This window comes from Meleagris gallopavo, chromosome 5, assembly GCF_000146605.3.
Source record: "Meleagris gallopavo isolate NT-WF06-2002-E0010 breed Aviagen turkey brand Nicholas breeding stock chromosome 5, Turkey_5.1, whole genome shotgun sequence".
NCBI classification, from domain to species: Eukaryota; Metazoa; Chordata; class Aves; order Galliformes; family Phasianidae; genus Meleagris; species Meleagris gallopavo.
This window is the reverse complement of record NC_015015.2, coordinates 51,384,986-51,392,909: the sequence shown is the minus strand read 5'-3', so window position 1 is coordinate 51,392,909 and position 7,924 is coordinate 51,384,986.

Genomic DNA, 7,924 nt, shown 5'->3' with positions numbered 1-7,924 from the left:
ACTTCTGTTTGCCAAGGAATCTGGAGAAGGTAGAGGAGCAGAAGCGTTAAAGAGATTGAGAAGTATTCACTTATGGTCTTCCTGAATTATGAATCCTATTTTGGGCTACCAAAACTATTCTTGGAATGTTTTTTTAATATTAATTGGCTTTATGTGGCTTTTTTCTTTATTCTTCCTTAAGAAGAAAACTGTGACACTGATACTTTTGGGAAGTAACTAGTAGTTAACAATGAAATCAGTTTGAGAACTTGCTGTGAGACCTCCCTGTTACAGCTTCCAGATCTCTATCAGTGTAGAGAAGAAAAATGAAGAAGCACTCTTAATTCACAAGTACCTGCTTTCACTTTTTGGTCCATGTACTCTGCTATACCTGTTACAAAGAGTTCTGATGTCGCTTTGTTACACTGGAGTCGACAGACTTGAGGTTAGCATATATTCAGATATACTCTTGGAGTTGTAGACTTCATATACTGGTGTATGCTGTATCAATTTGCTGCTGTAAGCAATTAATTTTTAATAGTAATTAAATACGGCATGGTGATTGGTGCTGAAAATGTGATTAAGATTTACTGTAGCTACAAAGTACTGTTCAGAAGATTCCATGTTGCTACTAAAATAAGAACCAGGCATTTGTTTTGGGAGCATGTTTATATGAGCTCTTCTGGACATGGTGCTGCCATGTATACATAACTACGTGCTTGTCTGTGTGCAGCATACCTGTTAAATCCTTTGTTCAAATCTGTTGTGTGTGTTGATCTCTGAAAGAACTTGTCCTCTTATAGTGGTAGCTTTTCTGGTCAGCCTATTTCTGTATGTTTATGAGGGCAGTGAGATACAGGCAGAGTGTTGGTCATGTCTGCAGCATCCTGGTGCTGAGGTGGTTGTAAGGTAAGGTGAGCATCTACCTATGAAATTGAAATTAAGGTCTTTCAATTTAGCTTTGGCTAGCCAAATTTTGCTTGTGTCTTTTCATACATGTCTGGTATTGCTCACTTAGCTTTAGCTTTAATGGGACTCAGTTGGGTAGAATTGATGAGAAAGTTGAGAAGGACTTAGAAAAACACTACCTTTAGCTCAGTGCTTCTGTAGGAACAGTTTGAGAATGGGCCTCTCTGCTTCCTCGGGCAAGACATCCACGCTCATTAGGTTGAGCTAGTTTTGTGGGCACCTGCCTTCTCAGAAACAAAAGAAAAGACAGAGGTGCTACCACCAGCTAATGTTATTTAAAAGGGTTACGATTAAAATACTCTTTATTGTGAGGAATTTTACATGTATAGAACTTAAGGGCATATCTGTCTTTTCCAAATTCGCCTACCTTCTTGGTATGTGTATTTGCAATACAAAAGAGTGCATGCAGGTGTTCTGTGTTTAGAACAATAATTAAAGTATGTTATTGCATAGTTACTTTAATTCCCTCTTGACTTCAAGTTGAAATTACAATGATGTATGGCTTGAGGTGCCCAGAGGACACTAATATCCATGCTGCATGGAGTGCAGAGGGGAGGGAAGAGCAGTATTAATTGCTAGTTCATCTTTTGAATTCTAAGTGTTAGCATAAAACAAGGCTTGCATCAACCTTTAATTGGTCTTCGTGGTTGTTACATAGACATCAAAAGAGATGATCTAGGTACACTTTCATTAATGCAACAAGAAAGCGTCCTATAATGGACTTAATTTATCTTGGACTTCTTCCAAAACTTTAGGAACAGAGTGGGGCATGGATACTTGGTTAGTATCAACTTCGCCACCTTCAAAGGTGGTAGCAAGGCTGAAAGCTTTGTTTTGAATCTAATAAAATGATATTATGATGATGCCTATCTGACTGCAGTGTATTGCATTTGTACGTGTCTTTCTAAAAGGCTTTTTTCTGTTCTCTTATGTCATTGATACTTCCTTCTGTTATTTGCTATTGGATTAACTCAGTGGATTTCTGGAAATTCCCAGTGCTGGCTTCAGATGTGGTAGAGAAGAGAATATCTTAATAGCCTTGAAGTTGTGAGACTATTGAAGATGTAAATAGCTTTCATGTAAAAGGCAAATATATATTGAAACTTAATCCCATGACTCTGTTTCTGAAAGTGTTGTTTTGCCAGGCCAAAGGCTGTCCACTGCAATCAGGCACTGGTGGAGAAACATCTGCTGGAGTTGTTACTCTTCTGTATGTAATTTCTGATTTAATCTGTTTCTAACCTCAATTTAAAAGCAACCTGTGTTCTCCCTAAATAGGATAGAAAGGAAGGCTATGACTTGAGGTTCCAGCAGGTTTGCAAGGTTGATTCCCATTGAAGTTTTTAACTTTCCTTCTTGCTCTCTTCTACTCTAGAACTGTCACAGAGCAACAAATGCTTGGAGTTTGTACTGAGATCTCTGTGAGGCAGGTGCAGTGCAAATGGTGTGCTTGTATGACTACCCTCAGGTAAACCAGTTAGGATGTTGTTGCTTCTCTTGGTATGGCTGTAATACAGACTGCCAAATTATATTGTTTTGGTAGCTGTTACATTTTAAATAGCTTTAAATTTCAAGTAGTTGGCTTTCCTTTGTCTGACTTCTCAGGAAGAGAGGGAAAGTGTGCTGATGCCATTTTATACCCATGCGTTGTAGTGTGTATGGAAGAGATGTGGCAGATGGTGAAAGCTATTTTTCTTAATGAGACCTGTTTTCCTCCCTCCTAAACATTTTGTGGGCTGATCTGTCAGCAGATTTAGGGATCTAGCTCCTTTGAAGGTAATAGATGAGTATGGGCAAAAACCTGCCATGCCTTTTGTTGCAGACTGCAAAGTGTGGGTTTCCTTTATGTGGAAGAAAGGCAGCTTTAGTGAGCTGTTGAATGGAACTTATTTTTTGGTAGTTTTTTCTGTTGTCTTCAGAGACAGAAAAGAGGAGGGCTTTCTGTGGGTACTCAGTAAATACTGTCTTTCAGGGTATTTTTCCTTACTGGACAATGTGTAAGAGTTTGCAAACTTTTTCAAATAGGCACATCTCTATAGATGTAACTTTGAAAGGCTGGTGATATCTTAACTTGTGCTTCCCCATCCCTGTTCCTTTTGGACTGTTTGCTTCCTGAGGTTGCTGAGGATTCTGCTTCAGGCTCAGATTGTGAAGCTGTGCTGTCCAAGCCCTGAACTGAGCTTAATGCTGACTCAGGTGCTGCTGGGGCAGATCTGAAGGGCCATCAAGATTTGTCTTGTGGTTAGCTTTACTGGGGCTGCTCAGAGTAACCATGTGAAGTATGGAGGAAAATCCAAGTTTAGAAATGCAGACTCTTAATGTGGCTTGCTTTGGAGAGATTTATAGTCACAGAATTACAGAATTGTAGGCGTTGGAAGGGACCTCCAGAGATCAAGTCCAACCTTCCTGCCAAAGCAGGTTCCCTACACCAGGTCGCATGAGTCGGTGTCCAGTCCTGTAGTTTGTATTCTGGAATAATAACAGAAAATTCCTTCAATTATTAGAAGGTAGGCATTATGGATAGTAGTTGAATGTTTGAGGTGGTTCCCTCAAATTAGGCGAATTTCAGCAGTCTGTGACTCTTCTTTCCTAGCTATCAAGTTTTAACATTTCTCCAGTTAGCTGGTGTTTCCAGTCTGACACAGGTGCTTTTGCCTTCATAACTATCTTACCAGTCATGCTAACATCACCCTTTGTATTGTGCCCCTAACTCCTCTCAAATAAATGCAGACAGTGTTCTGAAGGCAGTGCTACCTCTCTAGATTCATTCTTGAGAATCATAGAATGCTAGAGGCCCAGTTTTTAGTGGGGGAAGTGATACCTTGTGCTGCTCCTGTTTGTGTAGAACTGTGCTGCTTAACTCAGCAACACACACAGATGGTATCAAATCAGTTTCTTTTGGAGTTAGTAGCCAGAGCTGGCACCAGTCTTATGTGTTACACAGAAGCCAGGAGAGATTGTTTTTGACCATGATAGATATGGTAGTTGAAGCCTGAAGATGAGTTGCCTAGTAATACAAGTTGTTTCTCAGTTCAGCCTTCACCAAGAAACATAGTGGGTTTTTCATAGTTAAAACAGGGATTTTAATACAATGTGCTGACAACTTTGTGTGGGGAAGAAATTGCTACGAGATCAGTAAACCTAATATTTTATCTGACACTTGTCAATCTTCAAGTTACTAAAGAGTGCTTGTTTTGTTTATGCATTTATCTTACCTTTCCTTGGATGACAGCATGTTCTGCTTTGTACCACCCAGCCTGGAGTTAATCACTCTTAAAGACCACCTAGGCTACCATTTTCCCAGGAGAAGTTTCAAAAGCCTCAAGACCTCTGAATCTTTATTCTAGTTAGTAACATCTCCTGATTAATAGCTCCAGCTCAGCTTGTCTTTTTCTTCAAATAGCATTTACTTTGTGCTGCAACAAGTATAAGGCTTGGTATGGACATTACATGCATGATTTGGTGGCTTTTGGAATTGGCTAACTTCAGGTGACATTTCAGTACTGCAGAAGGGACAATCTTAATTCAGTTTTTTCAATTAGATTTTCTCAGATGTTACAGCTTTCAAAGAGGAGTTCCGAGGTATAATTATATAATTGTTTTCTCCTTTATCCCTCAAACATTGCTTGGTCATAATTTGGGTTACCCAAGATAGATACTGATGATTTGAGCAGGCCTGCAAGAGCCTACACAGCGAATGCTTCTTAGTGATCTCTTGTTTTAATGCTAGCTATCAGGAAAAGTGGAATACTTCATCACCTGCCTTGTTAAAGATGGAGTTTAGGGAACATAAACAAATCCTCATGGATAAGGACTAGGCAAGAATGTGTTAGAACTTTTTTTTTTCAAACAAGAACCTTCATGTAGTTGTGATTGGTGTCAAATGCTTGTGTTAGTCTGCTCATGGACTGCCAAGCTTTGCATGAAGTGCCTCCTTGTCTCGTTTGTTTTCTGTGTGGGCTTTTTGTCCCTGAGCAAGGCTCCTGTTGGCTTAATTTAATGAATGACCTGGAGTTCTTGTCAAGGATAGGAATTGCTTTTCTTAAGCATCTCCCTGGCCTTTTGTAATAGAAATCTATAAAGCTGCATACTTCAGCTCTTTCCCTTCTAGGCTGAAGAGTTTTGACCACGGTTTTCATTCTCTGTAGAAAAGTCATTCCCTACTTGGTCATGGCATGCTGAAGCTATGCTGCTTCCCAGCACCTTCTGTTACAGAATTGCCCAGTCTGTGGTTTTGTGTTCCCCCACTTTCTTTGGCTAGAGCCAAAGTGCCCAGCTGCTCTCAGAGTCTTAAGTAGTCAAGACATGGATGAGAGTTGGGGACCTGATCTCTTGTTGTATACAAAAAACTTGTGCTGAGCTTGTGAATGCAGCTTGCTTGGATAGAATGAATTGACTCTAATGGATTGAATGAGTAGAGGTGGTCATGGAATTGACTTTACAATGTATTTTGTGAAGCCTTACTTATCAAAACAAATCTTCACAGAAGGAAGAACAGTCACAGGTGTCATTAACTGAGAATTTTGACATGCTCTGAGAATTAGTTCACATTCAGCAATGTTGGAAGCTTATATGACAAGATTTGAGATGTTTCTTCCATGTCACTTGATATACTTAGTTTTATGAACTGCTTGTTTTACTGAGATATGTACACAGAAGATGTCTAGAGGTAACACAGACTGAAGGCTCTCGCTGTGAAATAGAAGTGTTTCAACAAAACTGATCAGTGGAATAGCTGCTAGATTGGGTTGATATTAAACACTGCCTTTTTTTTAATTCCAGCAATAGAATGGTATTGCAGGACCCTTTGCACTTGAGGCAACAAAGTATTTTCTGCTTTTTCTTTTTTTAATTCTGGAGCTGTAAGAAAGAGGTTTGGAAACTAATCCTGGGTGGTTTGTACAGTTTAGGCTTCAGAGGTGGAACTTAATCTCCCTGAATCCAGTGTGTATGCTGGATTTGGAGAAGGAAAGGTGGTCTGGGGTGGGGATGAGTAGCAGATTGCTATAAAAAGCAGGAGTTGCTTATATTCAGCAAGACTAACAGTAATGCTATGCATGCAGTGGTGAAAGGAACTGTTAAAATAGGGATGGGCTCTTCTACAGCCTTTACAGTTTCCTGTGAGTGGAATAGTAGCTAGCAGCTTTGCTTCAGATAAGCCTTGGCAAGACTACTGCCCGGGCAGACTTCCTACAGCTTTTCTAAATGAGAAGCAAATTACTTGCTTTTGGTGCTGGAAAACCTGGTGCTCCCTGCCTACTGGGCAAAGCGACTGCTTGGTCTGCAGCAGCTGCCTGGCGGAGGCTGCTGTCAAAGTTCACAGCCACTGCTGAGGTTTTTAGGAAGGAATAGTACTTTTGAGTTGTCGTTTGTTGTAATGTTAAATTAGCTTAGGTTTGCTCTGGGTTTGTTTTGGGTGCTAAACTGCAGGCTTGTAGGTTATTCTGGTGGTTTATCTTATATATGGATGAGAGCTTTGTCTGCTTTGTAAATGGTGTGAAGTGACTATTAGTGTCTTCCTTTAGAGATCTCTGTTATAGACACTTGACTGTATTTTATCCTCTTGTGAGCTACCTGAAAATGGGCCCTGTATTCGGTAAGGCTAATACACAATTTCAGATAACTTTAGAACTCCACAGCTGAAAGTTTTCCTGTGAAATCTGAAGGCCTCTCAGGTTGCATTCCAGTGTATCAGTAGGATATGCAAGTATCTTCAGGTTTTCTCTTAAAGGTCTTCCTCCAGCTGTCCTATTGAGTAACACAGTTGCATCTAGTAGTTTGATTACCTTGATGAGAAGCCCACTATGCTCCTTTTTCACAAGGATCTGTGTGCTGTCAGATGCTGTAATACCCCTTTGAGTTCCTTCTTGAGACTGTTTTCATTTGGATACCTGCAGCCAGTTGTTGGTAGGATTCCTTCACCCAGTTGCTGGGTTATTTTTATTAGCTGAATGTGAGTCCCTACCTGGGTGTTAAGTATTATCTCTGATTCTGACTTATTCACCTATTTTTATTTGTGCTCCTTTTCTAGAGAAATGACTCCTAATAGTCTAGACATCTTGATTTTCCCTTGCCACCCCCATACACACACATACACACCCCTTTATTTTTGAGCTTGCTTTGTTTGGGGGAGGAATGAGGTGTTCAGGCTCATGTAGGTGGAGATTTGAGCTTGCTGGCTGCTAACAGTGTCAAAAGTACCTCCTCTTCTCTCCTTTCCTCACCTCCCAGGTTTTGTAGGCTTCCTAAAAGAGGGTCAGGTGGGGCTCATCTGTAAACAGCTCCCCTCTAAGAGCAGCAAGGCTCCAAAGCTCCAAACATTGCCCCGCTTTTGCGACCTGGCCAAGAGGAGTATAACTTCAGTAATTGCTCTCAAATGGATGACTGAGAGTTGCTCAACATCTTTCTGTTCTCTGCTGCCCGTGTTTGCAGTACTCCAAACCAGCCTTCCGCAACACTCCTGACAGAACATGATTGTTTGGCCCTGGTTTCCTAAGGGAAGGCTTTTTGTTTAGGTCTCACCATGGTACTTCTCGAATGAGGGTTTATAGGAGAGGTCCTTCTACAATTTTGTGTTGGAACGATCTGCTTTCAGCAGAGAAGTTCTTGCATGCAAGTATGTCTGAAATTTCTGTGAAGCTTCAAAAATGAGCTCCATTCTGTCTTTACCCTGTATCCCTGCCTGGAAAACGGGACCTGGGGAGTGGGGAATGCTTGCTCCTTCTGCAGAGGTGTCTGTCATGTCTTTGTCACAACTGCTTTGAAAAGAGCACCTTGCACACTTGTTCTATACGTCTGCCCTTAAAACCGTGCTGAAGATGGACCTTCTCTGAATCCTTCTCTTCTCCCTGCCCTTGCAGTCTGGTTTATTTATGAGGAAGTTGTAAGGGCTTACAGAGCTGCTGGGGGAGGAAATGGAATATGCTTACCTTTTAAGTCAGCTTTTTCCGTGGCAGGCAGGCTGCTTGGGGGAGGG